Below are 19,354 nucleotides of genomic sequence, written 5' to 3' on the forward strand. Positions count from 1 at the left end.
TTATCCATCTTATATTGGCTTGACAACAGGCAAAAATATTCCTCCATCGCATGTTTCTATCTCCTGCTTATATTTTATCTTACCTTATTTCAATTAATTCATCAACTTCCTTCTGGATAACCTCTTTGTGCAGGATTGCTTATTGGATCAATTGAAGGGCGAGTTCTTCTAGAGTACATCTGCTTATCCAACTCAAATGAGGGGTCAGTAAATGTTTCTAATACTGTTTCTTGTTTGAAAAGATGAAAGTTTGTAGTGTTAGTAAACTGTATTGGAAAATATTAAAACAGTAACAACAACTAAAAGTAATAAAATACAGAATCTGGAAAATTAATGCAATAACAAAATCGAGCCCACTAATTGCACAGTGTGTCCTTAAGGAAATTATTCCCCTCAAAGTACGCGAGGTTTTAGAATCTTTCCTCCCAGGATAGAACGATTTACTCACCAAAGTAGAGGTACTGCTAATTTTTGGTGACTGCGAACCACTTGATGGCTGTATTTCACACGAATTTTAGGAAGTGCAGAAAGAAGAAGACAATGATATATTCAGAATTTCGTATGGAACATTCTGAGAATTAACAGATATATATAGACTGTTTACACCTTTTAAGAAAAGGCACCTGTTGGGAAAAGGTTTGCCTGTTGAGAAAAGATTTGCAACTTTTCGGACAAGGTTGCAACCTTTCAAAAATCCGTTGGAAAAAACGGAGGGAAATTTTAAATTAATCCGGGAAAGAAACGGGTCGCGGGTCAGGATTTTTTCACTTAATTAATTAAATAAATAAATAATATTAATTAATTAAAAATTTAAAGAAAATTTGGTCCAAAAAGATTATCAATCAATCATATCAATTGACCAAATCCAAATCCAAATCCAAAGCCGAAGCCTTAGCCGAAGCCTTAGCCGAAGCCGAGCCAAGCCGAGCGAGCGACGACGGCGACGGCGCGAGGGGAGACCCTCTTCTTGACCCTTTAGCAACATGAAAGAGTTCTTCTACTTTTAAGTAGGAGACTTTTCATTTCCACCACCTATGTGGGACCAAAACTTATTTAATAAAGCAAGAGAGAACATATCATTTTCCTCTCCACTTCTTTTTCCCTCAATTTCCCATTCAAACTATCAATTAAACCCAATAATCCCCCACATGAATGGGGAATGTCTACAAGATAAAGGAATGCACGGATAAGTGTGTGATATACAAGCGAAGATTAATTGCATCTGGATAAGTAGGTTTCCCTTTGAACTTTCCATAGTGAACTTATATAGGATATACTCAATCAATCGGTAGATGCGATATCTTTGAACCGTCGAACTTTGTTGTATAACTAGACAACATAAGTCACACAATTAATCATCAACCATCTATAGTTCTCACGGTTGTGTTTGTTTCAGCCATGAACACCGCCTGGTTTCGTGAATGCATAGAGAATGGGCCTTTACCGTCATTCCCCTAGAAGCGGCTTATACTTCACATTCACATAGGTGATTTCTAAACGTGTAGTCCTATAGACACACTATCTAGTCATTTTCCGTCAGATTTAGATAATCATTAAAAAACCTTTAAAGCTTTATCCTTTGTTTCTGAACATTGTCATCATCACGAGAATGGGTTGAGTTATTTGACAATGTTGAACCGTCAATCATAACTTTGTTTGATCTCTTTGAATGTAGTTCTTGGGATCTCCAGTCTACTAGGTAGAGTTACCGCCATGTTGACTTGTCCTAGGCCTTAACCCCATTCCCCTCGATGATCTTTCAACAGCTTCTCTAGATACGCCTTTTGTTAGTGGATCCGATACATTATCTCTTGACTATACGTAGTCAATAGTGATAATACCACTAAAGAGTAGTTGTCTAACAATATTGTGTCACCGTCGAATGTGATCTGATTTTTCGTTATACATAGCGCTCCTTGCCCTACATATTGTCGCTTGGCTATCACAATGTATACATATAGGTGCCAAAGGTTTGGGCCAAAATGGAATATCTTCCAAAAGCCATCTTCGGGATGTCACATTCTCTCACTTTCAACTGGTGATAGCCTGATATGAGGTCTATCTTAGAGAAGCATGTGGCACCCTGAAGTTGGTCAAATAAATCATCTATTCTGGGGAGAGGGTACTTGTTTTTAATGGTGACCTTGTTTAGTTGTCGGTAATCAATGCACATTCTAAGGGACCCATCTTTCTTTCGCACGAATAGGACAAGAGCGCCTTAAGGTGAGACACTTGGCCTAATAAACCCCTTATCTAGGAGGTCTTTCAGTTGTTCTTTCAACTCTTTCAACTCAGAAGGAGCCATCCTATAAGAAGGAATGGAGATAAGTTGTATATCAGGAAGGATATCAATACCAAAGTCTATTTCTCTATCAGGAGGGATTCCGGGGAGATCCTCAGGAAAAACTTCAGGAAACTCATTCACAATGGGAACTGACTCAAGAGATGGATCCTGATCCTTAATATTTTTGACTCAGACTATATGATATATACATCCCTTGGAGATTAATTTTCTGGCCTTAAGGTAGGAAATAAATTTACCCCTAGGCACTACAGAACTCCCCTTCCATTCTAAGATAGGCTCGTTTGGAAATTGAAACTTGACAATTTGGGTCCTACAATCAACTGAAGCATAACAAGAATAAAGTCAGTCCATGCTAAGAATCACATCAAAATCAACCATGTCCAACTCAATTAAGTCAGCCATGGTATCCTTGTGATAGATTGACATAGTATAATTTCTATAGATCCTCTCAGCTAAGATAGACTTACCAACAGGAGTAGACACGCTAAAAGGCTCAAGAAGACACTTAGAAAGGATCTCAAATTTACTAGCCAAGTAAGGAGTCACAAAAGATAATGTAGCACCTAGATCAAGTAATGCATACACATCAAAAGAAAGGACTCGGAGCATACCAGTAACAATATCGGGTGCATTATCTTGGTCTTGGCGACTACCCATAGCATACAGACGGTTGGTTCCCCCACCTGCACTTGAAGCTGCACCTCTATGATTACCTCTATTCTGTGGAGCTGTAGAAGAAAACTGAGCTCTACTACTTCCATCTCCCTGTCTCTTTGAAGGACACTCATTCTGGAAGTGACCTGTCTTTCCACATCTGTAGCAAGTATTGGTGCCCACACGACACTCTCCCAAATGGAGCCTCCCACATCTAGAACATGGTGGTTTCCCTCTAGAACCTTGAGCCACACTTAATTACGACTGAGAACCTTGAGCTCGGAAGTTTTGGTGACTCAGCGACCTCTGATCATACCTGGTATTAGGTGTAAAAGCATTTGTTGGGGAAGGTACATAATTAGAAGACCTCTTTTGAAAGAAGGACTTGTTACCCTTCCCTTGCTTCTGCTCGTTCTCATGCCCAGCAGACTTAGCCTTCTTGCTTAGGTGTTCCTCTCGGTCCTTTTTCTTGTCATCCTCAACCTGCTGAGCATACATCATCAATCTAGAAAAATTCATGTTAGAAATCATTAAGATTGCCTTACATTCTTTCTTTACATGTTTGCCTAGGCTAGAGACCAACTTCCTCATCTTAGACCTCATATGAAGAATCATTTCTGGGGCATATTTGGACAACTGAATAAACTACAAACTATACTCTTTCACAGTCATACTCTCTTACTTGAGGTTCACAAACTCCTCAATTTTTGCTTCACGTAGCTCTTGGGGAAAGAAGTTATCAAGAAATGCTCTTTCAAACTCATCCCAAAGAGCAGGCTCTGCATCCTCACCTCTAATTTCTTCCCACTAGTTATACCAGACATTTGCCACATCTTTGAGTTGATAAGACACCAATTCAACCCCCTCAATCTCTGTAGCATGCATTTCTTTTAGTATTTTCCACATCTCATCAATGAAAATTTGGGGGTCTTCATCAACGTTGGAACCCGTGAAGACCGGCGGATTCATTCTCAGAAAATCTCTGATCCTCGTGGCAGTAAACGACTCTTGATAACTAGAGCTAGGAGTTGGTGAACTCTGGCTACTATTTCGAACAACCACCAACTGGGTGAGCATAACAATCGCTCCTCGAAAATATTCCTCAAAAGTAGGAGTGGTCTGAACAGTAGGTACTTGGGGTACCTCAGTAAACCTTGCAGGTCGACCCCTAGTTCTCCATGGAGGCATCACTGACTATGGAACCTCAGTGCTGGCAGCGTTCCTCTGACTAGCTGAATGTTTAGGAGGTATGTCTGAAATGTGTAAACGCACGAATTAGAAAGGAAGCTTTTATAGAGTTAAACTCTATCGCACGAACTCAGATTATGAAAGAAGTGAAATAATTCCTAATGTCCTATAACCTCCTGATTATAAGTGTGGTGCACGACACACCTATAAGCAAGACTCTACTAGACACGGCTTCATAGACACCCTAGGACTCTTGAACTCTGTGCTCTGATACCAAGTTTGTCACGCCTCGAGAGGGTACTCTAGGCGTGGCCGGCACTCAGAAACCATCTCTGGCCTCTGAGAGAACCACTTGGTCTCATCACTTATTCATTTATCAGCAGAAGACTTAATAAGAATACTTATATGGGCTCTCCATTAACAATATCTAATGAAAGAAGAAACTTTTTTAGAAGAACTAGTTTCAAAGGAGAACTACTCCAATTACATCATTAAACTCTGTCTATGAAGCCTCTAATACTCTTAGATGGTGCCAATGACATATCCATGGCTACCTTAAAAGAAACATAATACTCAACAATAATTAAAGGATAAAGAGTTCCTCCGAATATAAGGACTTACCAAATAGCTGAAAAATAATGATCTTCAATAAAACGCTTGTTGAGGATCTCTAACACATGTATCTGCATCATAAAAAGATGCAGGTCGAATAACGTCAATACATAGAATGTACGAGTATGTAAAATGGCAGGAAGGTAAGGACAAATATCAAGAAACTCCTCTCAAGAAAACTCAGCTCAAAAATCAACATCATCTCAACATCAATATGTAATGCAAGTTTAAAATATAATAATAAAAATAATAGTAACAAGCAATGCTTACTCAATTGAGAGTTTCTCTAACCGACAACCATCACTTATGAGCTAGCGATGATACAGCGAAGTGATGTCGTTGCCACATCTATCCAATACCTTGCCAGGGTAAATGACATCACCATCTTGGATCCACTCATCAAAGTCCTCTTTTAGGGTCTTAAGAGGTATAGCCTCCATCCTACACTGACTACGTAGTTCTGGGGTTTGAGTCAATTAAACTCTTACCCAACTCAGTGCTCAATACTACTCCCAAAATATGTGCTCATATTAAACTCATCATCTAGTCTCATTGGACTTTAATTTAAATCATCAAACGCATCTCATTTCATGTTCATCAATCATTATACTTTCAAAAACATCATTTATATCTCATCAAAACATCTTGCTCAAAATATCATTTGCTCAAATTCATTCAAACTCAACTCTTTTGCTCTTTCAAAACTCAATAAAATACATATATTGTATTAATTCATATAACTTTCTTTTTATAAATGAAAATAATAAAAAGCCAACATCTTTACTCAAAATATGTATAAAAATATTCATGAACATCAAATCAATTAGGATTCATGGGAAAGTAGCCATGAATAATAATTCCAATAATATGAGAGATAACAATAATAATATTAATGCATAAATATATCAAACTCAATAGAAGAATTAATTTATTTAGAATTCAAGATTTTGATAAAACTCAACTATAACTCAATTATAATGAATTTAAATATTGGGAGCATGGACGAACTCAATCCAATGCTATGAAAGCCTTACATACCTTAAATCAGAAGCTTTACTTCGAATTGGAACACTCTTGGACCCCTAGCCTTTTCTTCTCGCCGGTTTGTTTTGTGTACTATCCGGAGTATAAGAATCACCAGAGTAGTATTTTTATACTACTAAAACTAAAACTATATTTAAGAAGGAGTAAAGAAGTATATAGAGAGAAGAGTTGCTTAAGAAAGCTTGGTGAATAAAATGAGGAAATAAGGTGAGTATTTATAGGTGTGGAGAAGGGACCTAACAATAAATAAACATAATCATAAAGGATGATCTTGAAAATTCAATGGAGGATTTTGATGTCATGGATGATGTCAAATGGTTCTAGATCTTTCTATGGTAGGTGAGATGAAATCTCTTTTAACGGAATATTCATTTTCGAAGCTGCGTTTGAATAAGATAAATTCCTTATTAGGATTTGGTGTTTTCATAAGAATTGTAGATATAGAATTCTAGTTTCAGTTAGTTCAAGAATCATCTAATTTGGAGCATTCTACATCGAGATATGAATTTTATTCTACAAATACTCCATTCCATCACAACACTATGTCTTACAAAGATTAATTTATTTGATCTATTTAAACTCCGAATCTTAAGATATGTTCTTCATGAAAGTTACAGGTAATGATGTTGCGGTTACTCAGAAATTTGAATCACCTAATTTGGACTATCCTATAAAAAGTTATGCCCAAATTACTTTAGGCATGAGAGAATATGATCAAAATACTTTTAAAACATGATCAAAATCTTTAGGCATGAGAGAACATGATCAAAATACTTTTAGAATATGATCAAAATACTTTAGAACATGATCCAAATCTTTAGGCATGAGAGAATATGATCAAAATACTTTTAGAACATGATCAAAATACTTTAGAACATGATCAAAAACTTTTCATGCCTTCATATAAAGACTTTTGATAAATCAACAATTTAATGCATTTAAAAGCCAATATAAGTTAATATAAGATAGGTAATTAAATTTTAAATATTTAATAATCTATGCATTTGGAATCATGATATGAAAAATCCATAAAATTTCATCCTTAAATTAAATAAAAAACTTTGATAATTCATTTGAACTTCATGAAAGAAAGGATCCATGAATCAATAATATTTAGGGGGTGTTACAGCTCCTGTCCTATTCATGCGAAAGAAAGATGGGTCTCTTAGAATGTGTATTGATTACATGCAACTAAATAAGGTCACCATAAAAAAAATACCCTCTTCCCAGAATAGATGATTTATTTGACCAACTTCAGGGTGTCACTTGTTTTCCAAAAATAGACTAAGATTAGGTTACCATCAGTTGAAGGTGAGGGAGTGTGATATCCCAAAGATAACTTTTTGGACCCGTTACGACCATTTTGAATTTTTGGTTATGTCATTTGGGTTAACTAATGCCCCTACAGCCTTTATGGATCTCATGAATCGAGTATTTAAGCCGTATCTTGATATGGTTATGATTGTCTTCATTGATGATATTTTGGTTTACTCTAAGAATGAGGAGGAGCACGCCTATCATCTTAGAGTCATTTTGCAAGTTCTAAAAGACCAAGTATTGTATGAAAAGTTCTCCAAATGTGAATTTTGGCTTGCATCAGTGGCTTTCCTAGGCCACATTATATCAAGAGACGGTATTCAGGTTGATACTCAAAAGATTGAGGCAGTAAAAAATTGGCCCAGACCTACGTCCCCAATAGATATACGAAGCTTCTTGGGTTTGGCTGGCTATTATCGAAGGTTTGTAGAAGGATTTTCATCCATATCATCACCATTGACCAAGCTAACCCAAAAGAAGGCTAAGTTCTAATGGTCTGATGCTTGTGAGGAGAGTTTCCAGAAATTAAAGATCAAGCTGACCACTGCTCCTGTTTTGACTTTGCCCGATGGAACAGAGGATTTTGTAATCTATTGTGATGTGTCTAGTGTTAGTTTAGGCTGTGTGTTGATGCAGAGGGGAAAAGTAATAGCCTATGCTTCAAGACAACTTAAGATTCATAAGAGAAATTACCTAACTCATGACCTTGAGTTGGCAGCTATGGTATTTGCTCTTAAAATTTAACGTCACTACTTGTATAGAGTGCATGTTGATGTGTTCACTAATCATAAGAGTTTCCAATACGTCTTCAGCCAGAAAGAACTCAACCTAAGGCAGAGAAGATAGCTAGAGTTACTCAAGAATTATGACATGAGTATTCTCTACCACCCAGGTAAAGCTAATGTTGTTGCAGATGCTCTTAGTAGGTTGTCTATGGGTAGCATTTCCCATATAAAGGAGGGAAAGAAAGAACTAGCTAAAGAGGTGCATAGATTAGCTAGATTGAGAGTTTAGCTTGAGGAAAATAATGAAGGTGGACTTAATGTTTAGAATGGGTCTACATCCTTCCTTATGGAAGAGGTGAAAGAGAAGCAATACCAAGATTCTGTCCTCCTTCAGTTGAAATAGGTTGTTCACAAACAAAAGGTGATGGTTTTCACCAAAGGGGGAGATGGTGTGTTAAGGTACCAAAATAGATTGTGTGTCCCTAATGTTGATGATGTTTGAGAAATGATTATGGCCGAAGTGCATAGTTCTAGATACTCTATTCATCCTGGTTCTACAAAGATGTATCATGACTTGAGGGAAGTCTATTGGTGGAGTGGAATGAAGAGAGATATTGCTGAATTTGTTTCCAAGTGCCCGAATTGCCAACAGGTTAAAGCTGAGCATCAAAGGCCATGTGGTTTAGCTCAAAATATAGAGATTCTAGAATGGAAATAGGAGATGATCAATATGGACTTTATTACAGGTTTGCCGAGGTATCGAAAACAACATGATTCGATTTGGATAATTGTGGATAGAATGACTAAATTAGCTCACTTCTTGGCAGTTAAGACTACTGACACTGCAGAAAATTATGCAAAATTATATATTCAGGAGATTGTCAAATTGCATAGGGTTCCCTTGTCCATCATCTCAGACAGAAGAGCTCAATTCACTTTCCAATTTTGGAGATCCTTTCAGAAAGGACTAGGTTCAAGGGTGAATCTTAGTACAACCTTTCATCCCCAAACAGATGGCCAAGCGGAGCGCACCATCCAGAAATTAGAGGATATGTTGAGGGCATATATATACTTGACTTCAAAGGAAATTAGGATGATCATTTACCTCTCATAGAGTTTGCATACAATAACAGTTACAATGCAAGTATTCAAATGGCTCCCTATGAAGCTTTGTATGGGAGGAGGTGTAGATCACCAATTGGGTGGTTTGAAGTTGGCGAAGTTGAGTTGATTGGGCCTGATTTTGTTCACCAAGCTATGGAGAAGGTGAAGGTTATTCGAGATAGGCTAAAGACAGCCCAAAGTCGCCAGAAATCTTACACCGATGTGAGAAGAAGAGACTTAGAGTTTGAGGTAGATGATTGGGTGTACTTAAAAGTGTCACCCATGAAGGGCATCATGAGGTTTGGAAGAAAATGAAAGCTTAGTCCTCGATATATTGGTCCTTACCAGATTGTGAGGAGGATTGGGAGTGTCGCTTATGAATTGGAGTTACCTTCTGAGCTAGCCGCCATTCATCCGGTATTTCACATATCAATGTTGAAGAAGTTCTTGGGCGATCCTTCATTGGTATTCCCCATTGATAGTATTGGAGTTAAGGATAGCTTGTACTATGAAGAAATTTTGGTCCAAATTCTTGATCGTCAGGTTCGCAAATTGAGGACCAAGGAGATTGTCTCAGTCAAAGTCTTGTGGAGAAATCAATTTATGGATGAAGCCACACGGGAAGCTGAGGAAGATATAAAATCCAAATATCTGCATCTATTCGTGCCTATCGATGAGAATGTTGAAGGTAATGCCCATTTTCTTGATTTGAATTAGTATGTCTATTTTTGAATTTGAATAGTAAATTATTTTGAGAATTTGATTGGTTAAATGATTGAGTTCTGATTTTTATTTGTACCTCGAGTCCATCCTTGGTTTACTTATCATTCGAGGGCGAATGATCCCAAGGGGGAGATAATGTAACACCCTAACTTTTTTTTCCACTAATATTCGGACCATTCTTCATATACGTATAAGATCGAACTCGAAGGCTTCAAATTGTATATATGATCTATGATTGATTCATAAGTATTTAAAGTATATTAGATGTGATTTAGGGTCATAACGTATCCCAAAAAAATCAAGTCAAGTCCAAAGAATTCCTTTTGCTAAGTTTCCGAATGAGTTAGTATAAAAGTCAATTTGAAACGACCATATCTCCTAAAATATAACGAATTGTGTGTCCCATAACTTATAAAATTAAAGGTCTTTGAGTTTTCTTTCCAACGCCACCAAGATTGTATTTTTCGAATTCGGAGTCAAACGTTATGCTTGGTTGAACAGAGAGGACCTGCAGGAAATTTTGGCCAATTTTTAAGATTTTGTAGGGATATTTTGGTAAAATTACCTAATATCTATATACAGAACTGGACGTATTTTGGATCATAATTTCAGTCTCTTGCCTCTCCAAACAACCCTAGTCTTTATCTCCTTCTCTCTCAAATTCTCTCCAATAAAATCCTCTCAAACTCAAAGATTCAAGTTTCCCTTTGAAGACCTAACATCAAGGTTTCTTCAAAATCTACACTAAGGTATGTAAGGCTACTAAAAACATAGATTAAATTCACCATATGCCCTACATCTTCTTTGAGATTGAATTTTCATAGGAATTGGGTTTTCTTGATAGATTTATGTCCTAATGAGTTAATACATCTATTAACTTGATTTTGTTATATTGATATTGATAAGTTGAGAAATTGATAAATGCTTTATGTTTGATATGAGTTGTTATACATATTTTGTTATGTCTAAGAGTTAATTGATATGAGTTGTTATACATATTTTGTTATGTCTAAGAGTTGATTGATATGAGTTGTTAGACATATTTTTGTTATATTAGCAATAGATAATTAGCTTGCAGTAACTTGGAATCCGTTGGTACGTTACAGTTTAATTCAATTACCAAATGATGGAACATAGAAAGAATACTAAAATGTTGGTTAGGATGTTTTCATTAGTTTAACACCTTCACAAATCCAAATTGCTTGAAACAAGATGGGGACAATATTTGATTACCCTTTTAGTTATATAACATGAATCCAATTTCTGTGAGTTGATGCCTCAATGGAATTCCATTAGCATTATGAAATTAAATTATATTTAAGAAAAAACTATATTTCTATTTGTATATTCATACAATACTTCCACTTTGATATATTCTAATAATATAGAAAGCAAAAGCTAAACTTTATCATTTATTTTCTAATTTCATGTGAAGTGTTTGGTTTGGTTTGGGACAACTTGGATAGTTATTAAATAATAATGTTTGGCAAAAGAACACTATGGAAAGACATTCTTTCTAGTCAAAGGTGATGACAGAAAGTAAAGTAAGCAATATTCTTGAGATTTCCTAAAAATAAAAAAAAAAGAGATATAGACTAGGCCATTGTCTTTTACATGCCTTTAAAAAATATATAAGATTAGGGTTGATTGGATAATATGATTGGTCAAGAGGCTTGATTTGGGATAGAATTGATGAATTGACAAAGGTCCAAACGAGACTGGTCGATATGATTAGATTAAATTGATTGGATAGAGTTTTATAAGCATTGAGTCTTGAGAGGAGTATCGACCACCAAATTGGGTAAGAGTAAGTAATAACTCGAATCCAATAACTACGTCGCCAAATGTAGGAAGGGATTGAACCGTTAAAGTCGGATGTTTTCCAAATTACTATCTTGATATAATAGGACTTGATTGGTTATGAATCCATGATTTGTTGATTCATTCTTACCCTGACAATATATGAACGGATGTGGCAAAAACGTCGGCTTGTTGTACTATCACTGGCTCATAAGTGATGGTTTTCGGATAACAGAAACTCCCATATAGGTCTTGATAGTACTCTGAGTCGGATTGGGATGGATTGGGTTGGATTGTATGTGATTGGTCCTATCTAAATTATATTTTGTTTAGACTCAGAACATCTGGATTGAGTTGTACCTTCTTCTGAGTTGAGATTCTGAGTTGATTTGATCCCACCTTGATGCATGTTTCATTCGACCATTTTACATACTCGTATATTCCACGTACTGACGCCATTTGGCCTGCATCATTTCATGATACAGATACAAGTACTAGAGATCATCAACAGGCGCACCGTTAAAGATCTATTCACTTCTAGCTAGTTGGTGAGTCCTTTTGTTTCCGGAGGATACCGCAATTATCTTTTCAGCTTTGAGTTAGTTTTCCTTTATTTTGATTTGTGGTAGACATGAACCTATCATTGGAACTTCTTATATTATTGATAGAGGCTTCATAGACTAGAGTGTGGATGATGCTGAAGTGTTTCGTTATGACTAGTTTTATTTTTTTCTATATTATTAATAGAGGCTTATTATGAATAGTATTCTTATGATTTGAGTCTTCCGCTGATAGAATGTAACTAAATGAAAGTGTGATTGGACCAAGTGGTTCGCTTGAAGGTCAGAAATGGTTTTCGAGTGCCGGCCACGTCTAGGGTACCCTCCCGGGGCGTGACAGGCCGTGTGGGGTGATGGATGGGAGAAGAGGAATTGAAATTTATTTAGCCTTTTAGTGGTGTCGTTATGGCGATTATGGTGTAACTAAAAGTTTAATAATTCGAGACCGCATTAAAATTGGTTATATGTTGTTATACAGAATTATGTGATTTTAGTATAGTTTTTGTGTAATTATGGAAATAGAATTCTAGTATGTGAATTATTGTTATTCTTAATGAATTTAGAAGGAGACAATGCAATTTGGTAGTTTTGTTACATTCATAGAAGTTTTGGGTGGATTATGATTTTGGTGGAATTTTTGTATATTGTATGGAATAATGTTAATTTCTTTCGAATTATGATTACGTGGTCTTGATCTAGTAAATGAATATGAAATATTGATATTAGTTTGAAGGTGAGGTGGAGTAGAACTTGTGGCTTTATGTGACAAAAGAGAAGAAGAAGAAAGATTATTAGTGTAAATTGTGCTTTGTAGTAATTGTTGATGTTGTTGGTATGCTTGTGGGTGTTGTTGTTGATATTCTAGCCGAGTTAAATTCTCGGGGATGTTGAATTTATAGGGAAGGTCCTGCCCAAATTTTTGTAGGCAAGTAAAGGGAAAAAAATTGAACTCTTAAAGTCTTATAATTTACATTTGGTAATTGTGACCATTTGTAGATTTTAGAGGAAATGGGATTTGACTTTGAGTGAGCGTAAGAAGCGGATAAGGTATGTAAAGCTCTTTCTTTTCTTCTTTTGGCATATCCTAAGTGTAGTAGGTTGTAATTTGAGTCTCGAGAAAAATTCTGCTCATAGGAATCCGAGCTTGAATTTCCTATAAATCCATTCAGTGAAATTGAGTTAAAAACTCATCTATGTTGGAAAGAAATGTGCAAATATCCATAACTTCTACTTATGAGACTGGATCATCCTATACCCTTGATAGATGACTCCATAAAGCCAAATGTTTGAAATTCATGTATGCCACCTCGGCTTGGCCGGAGGTGGGCCTACTAACTCGGAAACTCACCTATGTTGTCCTATTTAGTTTATTCTTGTATAACATAAAGGGGTAACTTTTGTCTACGATTTTCCCTACTAAAGAATAATGTCCAAATCGTTCTATTATGATCTAATACCCATTTTGGGGCCACCAATATGATTTTAGAATGCTTTGTATCTATATGTGTTGCATTAGTTTCTCACTACTCCGCTAGTGCATACCACTATGACTTCATTCGCTGGAACCCGAGTCGACTTTATAATCGTGCGCCTTATAATATACTCGATAGTATAATGTGTTACGGGTCCTGAGACCTCGCCATAGGGCCGGGTATTATTTATGGTGTTATGATGTGATATGACATATAAGATGTTCTGATGATATGACATATTGTGATGATATGATGTGTTTGGGGTTTGTATGAAGATTTGAAACCTTTCGGAGTATGATGTGTTGTGGTACTAGCGTCAGGGTGGTGACCACGTTCCCGAGCCTTATTCATGATTTTTATTTGCATTATGTACATATGTTTTCAATACAGATTTTGATGTCCTGGTTTGGTATGTAGTCCTTGTACCTAGGGCTGAACACGAAAAATCGAAAAACTGAACCAAATCGATAACCAAACCAATCTGGAAAAAAAACCTGACATTTATTTTGTTTGATTTGGTTTGGTTTTTAAATTTAAAAACCGACTATATTTGGTTTGGTTTTGGTTTCAACTCTAAAAAAACCGAAAAAACCGAACCAAACCGACTTTATATATATATATTTTAAAAATTAAATTTGTATATATATGTGTGTGTATTTTAATTTTTTTATGAAAAAAAATATAATTTATATTGAATTTTTATATTCTTAATCTTGGCCATGCTTTTGAATTATACTAGATTGGGTCAAAATATTTTGATGGACTTCTAATGAAATGAGTTCATCTTGCATGGTTGGACCCAAAGTAAAAGTAAACAAAATGTGGACTTCATATCATCATTGCTAAGAATAATTATGCTCCTGAGTTTAGTTTTAGGAGTGACTATTCTTGGCAATACTATTTCAAATAAGTTTAAATTAAAATAGTGACTAGTGTCTACAAGGTGATTTAAAAATCGACAAAAACCAAAAAAACTGATAAAAACCGACAAAAACCAAATAGTAAAAACCGATATAGTTTGGTTTGGTTTGGTTTGACAATTTGAATAACCGACTCAATTGGTTTGGTTATTTTTTAAATAAAAACCGATCCAAACCGAACCGTGAGCACCCCTACTTGTACCTTTCCTTTCAGTTACGATCTATATTCTTTATGTTTGTGCTTTACAAACTCAGTACAAAGTTCGTACTGACCCCCTTTCTTCGGAGGCTGCATTTCATGTCCACAGGTACAGACGTTCGTGACCCGTCAGTGTAGGCTACTCACCTTCTGCTACTATAGAGTGCTCCTTTGACTCGGAGTCTCACTTCGCTATATGGCTTACCTATGTACATATTCTTGTATATCTGACCATTTGGGTATGGCGAGGACGGACCTATCCCATCATATGATTATGCTATCATTCTGTAGAGGTCTGTAGACTTGTGATGTGGGTTATGTATATATGTTTTGGGCTTTGTGTTCCATTTTGGTAGAGACCCGCAGACATAGGTGTGGGTCATGGGTCATGTATATTCGTTCATTTATGACTTGTATCTTAATGCGGTCCCTTTTGTTATAAGGCCAAAATGTCCCATATGTTTGTATATATATACGTATCCAGTTACGCGCCTTCCGTCGCCCCTTTTTGGTTTGATATGTTATTTTTTGCACGCGCAACTCGTTAACATAATGATCATCTATTGTTCTGATTGGAACAAATATTAAATTTGAATTATTCTGCAGTATGACGATTTGGTATATGAGTTCATTTGGGTATCCAAATAGGTTGCCAGTCGCGGCCCACGGGGCTGGGTCGTGATACTTTGGTTCGATTTTTACCCCTTTGGGCAAAGGAACTTGGACCTTTGCTAAACACCCCATATTTTGAAATATTTCAAGTTGGGTTTTCTTTTTTTTCATAGTTCATATGGAATACATTGTGTTTTGATTTGGGGCACCCTATTGAGTATTCGATTAGCTGTAAGGATTGCTTCCCCCCCCGCAAGTTCTGCGGTAAACTGAAACTTATTAATAAAGCATTCATCATTTATTTTAATGTTCGATTTTTCCTTTCCACAATTCCATTTGATTGTGGTGTGTAGGGGGTAGTAGTTTGATGAATAATTCCATATTCTAAACATATCTCTGCAAAAGGAGATTCATATTCTCTACCCTTATCACTTCTAATCATTTTTATCTTTTTGTTCAATTGATTTTCCACTTCGTTCTTGTATTGCTTAAATGAATCAATTGCTTCATCCTTACTATTAAGTAAATATGTATAACAATATCAAGAGCAATCATCAATAAAAGTTATAAAATACTTTTTCCCACCGCGAGATGGTATTGAATTCATATCACATATATTTGTGTGGATTAAGTTTAAAGGATTTGAACTCCTATAAATAGACTTATATGGATGTTTAACAAACTTAGATTCAACACAAATTTCACATTTTGATTTATTACACTCGAATTTAGGCAATACTTCTAAATTAATCAATTTTCACAAGGTTTTGTAGTTAACATGTCCTAAACGAACGTGCCATAAATCATTTGACTCCAATAAGTAAGACGAAGCTGAATTCCTATTAATACTGTCAACAACCATTACATTGAATTTGAAAAGGCCCTCAGTGAGGTAGCCCTTTCCTATGAACATATCATTCTTACTTATTACAATTTTCTCACTAACCAGCACACACTTAAACCCATTTTGATGAGTAGTCCTGCTGAAACTAAATTCTTTCTAATTGTTGGAATGTGCAGAACATTATTGAGAGTCAGCACCTTGCCAGAAGTCATCTTCAGAAGTATCTTCCCATATCCTTCAACCTTGGCTGTTGCAGTATTTCCCATAAACAATTTCTCTTCGGGTCCAGCGGGAGCATAGGTTGCAAATGCTTCTTTTACAGAGCATACATGTAGAGTGGCACCAGAATCAAGCCACCACTCATTTGGATTTCCAACCAAATTGCATTCCGATAGCATTGCACACAGATCATCCATGCCATCATTTTTCTCCACCATATTGGCTTGTCCCTTTCCTTGTCCTTTTTCGAGAGACGACAATCTGGGGCTTTGTGGCCAGCTTTCCCATAATTATAGCAGTTGCCCTTGAATTTTTTCTTGTTCTGCTCCTTACTTTTTCTAAAAGATTTCTTCCTTTTCTGATTCTTTGGAGAAGCTTCTTCAACAATGTTTTTTGTTATCTTCCTCAATCTTGAGGCGAATCACAAGATCTTCCAACTTCATTTCCTTGCGCTTGTGCTTTAGATAATTTTTGAAATCTCTCTACAAAGAAGGAAACTTTTCTATCATGCATCCACTTGAAATGCTTCATTAACTACCATGCCTTCAGTAATAAGGTCATGAAAAATAAGTTGAAGCTCTTGAACTTGGGTTCCAACGGTTCTGTTATCTATCATTTTATAGTCTAGAAACTTAGCAACCACAAATTTTTTCAAGCATGCGTCTTCAGTCTTATACTTCTTCTCAAGTGCATCCCACAATTCTTTTGAAGTTTTCATAGCACTGTAGACATTGTACAAATCATCATCCAAAACACTTAGGATATAGCCCTTGCATAGAAAATCCGCATGTGTCCATGCCTCAGAAATCATAAATTTTTCATTCACCGGCATATCAGTAGCAGGAACAGGAGGGTCTTCGTTGGTGAATTTCTTCATACCAAGAGTGGTAAGCCAAAAGAACACTCTTTGCTACATCTTTTGAAGTTGGATCCAGAAAATTTCCCTGTTTTTTCCGCCAGTGGCACAGTAGTGCGACTTGTTGCAGCAACAGTCGCAGAAGTAGTAGCAGTTTCACTTACCATTTCTTTTCACTATCGAAATAGACAAACCGTCTTAATACTTCAGAATATCAAACATTTTACAACAACAACAATGGAGTTTTTATATTCTTCAAATCATTGTACAAGTATGAACTTTAATATTTCAACCAAGTTTTTATACTCTTTAAGTCAGAATATTCATTTCATACGGAGTAGAAAATCACACAGATTTTAGTCTCCAAAATAGAATATAGTTTAATATGAAAAAAAACAAAATAATAATTTCCTTAAGATTGTTAATATTCTGTATCGAAAACAAATGTTGAAACAACAACAACAACAATTTCTGGAATTAAAAGACAGAAACTGGACAGAAACTGATAAATAAGAACAGTGTCTGAAAAAATATGTAAGAACAGAAATCGATCCCACTGAATACACAGTGTGTCCTCAAGGAAATTATCCCCCTCAATGTACCCGATGTTTTGGAATCTTTCGATAGAACGATTTACTCACCAGAATAACGGTACAACAAATTAAGGTGACTGCAAACCACTCGAAGGCAGTATATCACATGAGTTTTTTTTTAAAGAAGTGCAGAAAAGAAGAAGAGGATGATTATCAGAAATTTTTCGTACGGAACAATTCTGAGGATCAACAAAAATATATAGCCTGTTTGTAACTTTTCAGAAAAGGTTGCAACCTTTCAAAAAAAAATATTTTAAAACCGAGGCAAGCGACGACGATGGCGCGAGGGGAGACCATTTTCTTGACCCTTTAGCAACATGAAGGAGTGCTTCTACTTTTAAGTAGGAGAACTTTTCTTTCCACCACCTATGTGGGACAAATGCTTATTTTATAAAGCAAGAGGGTGCAACACATTTTTTCCTCCACTTCTTTTTCCCTTCATTTTCCATTTAACCTATTAATTAAACCCAACAGGTATGCATTTAGATGTCATCCAAAGGTTAAAGATGGGAGGCATCATCTTGTAACAGTTAGCGACATTGCATTTAATCCATCGTATGTGATTTTCCAGTTTGTGCCTTCTGTTAGTGTTAGAATAGAAGTTATATTCATAGTAACTTTTCTTTTCCCAGCATTATAGGTTCATTTGTTACTGGTGACAATGATGGCTATGCCACCCCTTGGGATGCTCGAGGAAGGAAACGGATATTTGAGGTACTCTTGTTCGTTTGTCAATCAGATATTGCATAAGATCCCCAAAAAGTGATAATAGAGTTATAAACTTGTAATTGCAGTTTTGATATCACTTGGTTGACGTCATGGTGTTGAGTTAAATCTTGTGCTTCTGAAATCGAATGAAAAAATCTCATCATTTACATGAGTAACATAAAGCAAAACTTGTCAGTTAATGTCTAAATCCACTTTTATCACACATTCCGCTTAAGCTACTGCTTCTGTTTATTTTCCATTTGAGATTTGCTGTATAGCTATTTGCTTGTTTTAACCAATTCATGGATCTCAGTCAATTTGTACGGTGTTTCTCTCTTTAGATGTCAAGATATCCCAACAGTGTCATCTCTCTATCATATAGCCATGATGGATTACTTTTAGCAGTTGCATCCAGTTATTCATACCAAGAAGCTAACGAAATGTAAGGCAAACTTGTTTAATCATTTTCTTATTTTGTGAAAATTGGGTCATGTTCTTCGTCATCCTCCCTTGTATAACGCCTTTAAAATGTTCTACTGGATTTAACAGAGAAGAGCCACCTCAGATATTTATACATGAAATGGGGAACTGTGATCTTACGTCGCCTTCTTCTGGAGCTTCAAACAAAAAATGACTGCTAATACACAACTCAGATTATAGATGTTGCTCGTCTTTCCTTGTGTAAGTCATCTTGTTTACGAGATACTGTACTTACCAACCCTTTATAATATTTGGTCACTGATCACAAATTCTGCTCCCCCTCATTATTTTCTAGTGTAAGTGAGCTCTTTACCAGCAAATTCTGCTGGTACCTGCGCACAAGTTGGCTTTTCCTGGTTCACCTTCTCTGGTAGCTATCTGATTCTTACTGAGATTACAAGGCAAGGACTCAACAGAAA

At 36.0% G+C, this 19,354-nt stretch overlaps 1 long non-coding RNA gene and 1 pseudogene across 1 annotated transcript; one reads left to right on the top strand and one right to left on the bottom strand.

Annotated features, from left to right (window-relative positions):
• Window positions 1–101: 101 nt before the first annotated feature.
• On the bottom strand, window positions 102–17,321 carry LOC129879822 (uncharacterized; annotated as a pseudogene).
• A 1,109-nt stretch (window positions 17,322–18,430) lies between these two features.
• LOC129874771 (uncharacterized) lies at window positions 18,431–19,098 on the top strand. Its single transcript, XR_008762956.1, has 3 exons — window positions 18,431–18,461; window positions 18,797–18,897; window positions 19,005–19,098. It is a non-coding gene; the product is annotated as an uncharacterized LOC129874771 (long non-coding RNA).
• The last annotated feature ends 256 nt before the right edge of the window (window positions 19,099–19,354 follow it).

The sequence above is a fragment of the Solanum dulcamara genome, chromosome 2 (genome assembly GCF_947179165.1).
Source record: "Solanum dulcamara chromosome 2, daSolDulc1.2, whole genome shotgun sequence".
In the NCBI taxonomy this organism is placed as follows: Eukaryota; Viridiplantae; Streptophyta; class Magnoliopsida; order Solanales; family Solanaceae; genus Solanum; species Solanum dulcamara.